Source organism: Micropterus dolomieu, linkage group LG21 (assembly GCF_021292245.1).
Source record: "Micropterus dolomieu isolate WLL.071019.BEF.003 ecotype Adirondacks linkage group LG21, ASM2129224v1, whole genome shotgun sequence".
Classification (NCBI taxonomy): domain Eukaryota; kingdom Metazoa; phylum Chordata; class Actinopteri; order Centrarchiformes; family Centrarchidae; genus Micropterus; species Micropterus dolomieu.
The window spans coordinates 1,893,913-1,896,371 of NC_060170.1; the positions used below are offsets into that span (position 1 = coordinate 1,893,913).

The following is a 2,459-nucleotide window of genomic DNA, read 5'->3' on the forward strand; positions in this document are numbered from 1 at the left end:
TGCTGTTCTCACATTCTTCCTCTGTATGTACACATAAACAACAAGGCAGGGAAATATAAAAGGAATTTATTTTATTGTTTGGGTACATTATTGTTCAGTGTACATGCTCACATCTGAAACAAACTTTACGTGCTTGAGAACTCTCCCACCCCGCAGACATCTACACGTCAATACCGATTTATATTCATAGCGGCAAGTGCTATGTAGCTCCACATAGGGGACACAGGAAGTGACATATAGCACCTTCATGCGGCGTCGGAACCGCGTAGCAAATTCACAGCCGCACCGGCAGAGCTCCAGAATGTGCAACTCGGCCGGCTCACACGCGGACGCGCTACAAGTGCGAGGGCCCGCCCAACGCTGCTTGCAGCTTTAATTAAGTGTTATTATTTTACGCACTGATGGCCGCCGGCACACAGTAGCAAGCATATTATCATATGTAGCGCTGTACTAATTGGAGGATGCATCAAAAAATCAATAATGCTAAATAAGCAGCAGTCAATACAGAGTAATTCTAGTTTCATGTTCGCTGGTCGCGGCCTTAACCTGTTCAAAACTGTGAGCACGATAGTGGCTGATGGTGAAGAAGTGCAGCCATCCTGTCAGTCGTGCGGTGCGCAGCGTAAGGTAGTTCATTAGGAAAGTGCTCATGCTCATTTAAGTCTGTTTATCTTCTTAATGTAAATAATAAACAGATTTGTTCAAGTTCATTCTTAAGCCTGATTCAGTAGAAAATTCCTCAACACATCTAATTGCTTTGATCCATTCCTCTCTATTAGACAAAAAAAAATTGTATCATCTGCCAGTTGAGACAATTTAAATGATGTAAGGTCACTTTAGGTCTAATTTGGAACCATAGACCGTATAAAAACTTGAAACTGACCTTTTTTAATGTGCACAGCCACAGTTTGTTTAACAAGGAACAGAAAGGAGCCTTCCCTTAGAGACTGTGATAGCGACCAGTGGTCGGTGTGGGAACGACCAGTATCTTTAACGCCCCTAGTGGTAGCGACCAGTGGTCTGTGTGGCAGCGACCAGTATCTTTAGCGCCCCTAGTGGTAGCGACCAGTGGTCTGTGTGGCAGCGAACCGGTGGTCTGTGTTGCAGCGACCAGTATCTTTAGCGCCCCTAGTGGTAGCGACCAGTGGTCTGTGTGGCAGCGAACCAGTGGTCTGTGTGGCAGCGACCAGTATCTTTAGCGCCCTAGTGGTAGCGACCAGTGGTCTGTGTTGCAGCGAACCGGTGGTCTGTGTGGCAGCGACCAGTATCTTTAGCGCCCCTAGTGGTAGCGACCAGTGGTCTGTGTGGCAGCGAACCGGTGGTCTGTGTGGCAGCGAACCGGTGGTCTGTGTGGCAGCGACCAGTATCTTAAGCGCCCTAGTGGTAGCGATGTGGTCGGTGTGGCGACCAGACCACATAATTGGCTACAACCCCCTCTCATCTAGCTTCTAAGCAGTAACATGGATGGCAAAGTGATCGACTACGTGGTCAGTTATAACATCACCAGACTATCGCGAAATAAATGTTTGCTTTACGAGTGAAACTAAATGCTCGTCTTGTGTAGACATTCTCAATTGAGTGCAATGAATAATACGAAGTTTGATAACATAACACAAGCCTATAAAAACGGAGAGACAGCTAGCTCAAATAGTGGGATCAGCAGCTACCAGTGGCATTTCCGGTGGCAGCTTGAGATGCCGTGGCATCTGCCTCGGTTATCTGTGGCATTTCCGGTGGCAATCTAGAATGCCACAGATTTTTCCTGATATGCCACGGCACCTTTCGCCGTTTATGTGATATTTCTGGTGAAACCGACATGCCACAGATTGTGGTTGCAATCTAACGTTACAATGCCACGGCATCTGCCGCTGATTGTGTACGTTAGGTCGCCACTGATCTACTGTGAGATGCCACGGCATCTGCCGTTGATTCAAATCAATAAACCTGGACCGAGAGAAATATGTTAGCAACAGTAGTTTATTATGCAATATATTATAATGTGCATTTCTTCATGTAAACAGCAAGAGTCATGTTTAATGTACGTATTGTTTGGTGCAATACAGTTGGTAGCTTCACTTAGGTAATTATTGTGTGTGCAGAGTTGTTACTGTTAGCATTATATTTAATATTAAATTCATATTTAATGTGGTTTTCATAGTAATAGATCTGTTTCGCCTTTCTACCAGCAGGTGGCTGTATTTAAATGAATGTCCGGTTTGTGTCTTTGTTAACGGTTTTAAATCCAGGTTACCGATACAGATGTATTTATTGTTCTTCATTTCATTTGTGTTTTCATTATTAAGGATTAATTTGTAACCTAGTTACCATCTTCATTCACCCACAGCCCAGCGTTAAACCTGCATCCCCTTCTGTTCTAACCTGGTTCTGCTGTCAGCTTCTTAGCAGCTCAGGCAACAAACACATCAGAAATGTCATACAGATCATCTGGCCAAAATAAT

At 44.6% G+C, this 2,459-nt stretch overlaps 1 protein-coding gene across 2 annotated transcripts in view; it reads right to left on the reverse strand.

The window, feature by feature from the left end:
• gtf2h2 (general transcription factor IIH, polypeptide 2) overlaps positions 1–2,459 on the reverse strand; it is a 19,471-nt gene that overhangs the window by 9,684 nt on the left and 7,328 nt on the right. The window lies entirely within an intron of this gene.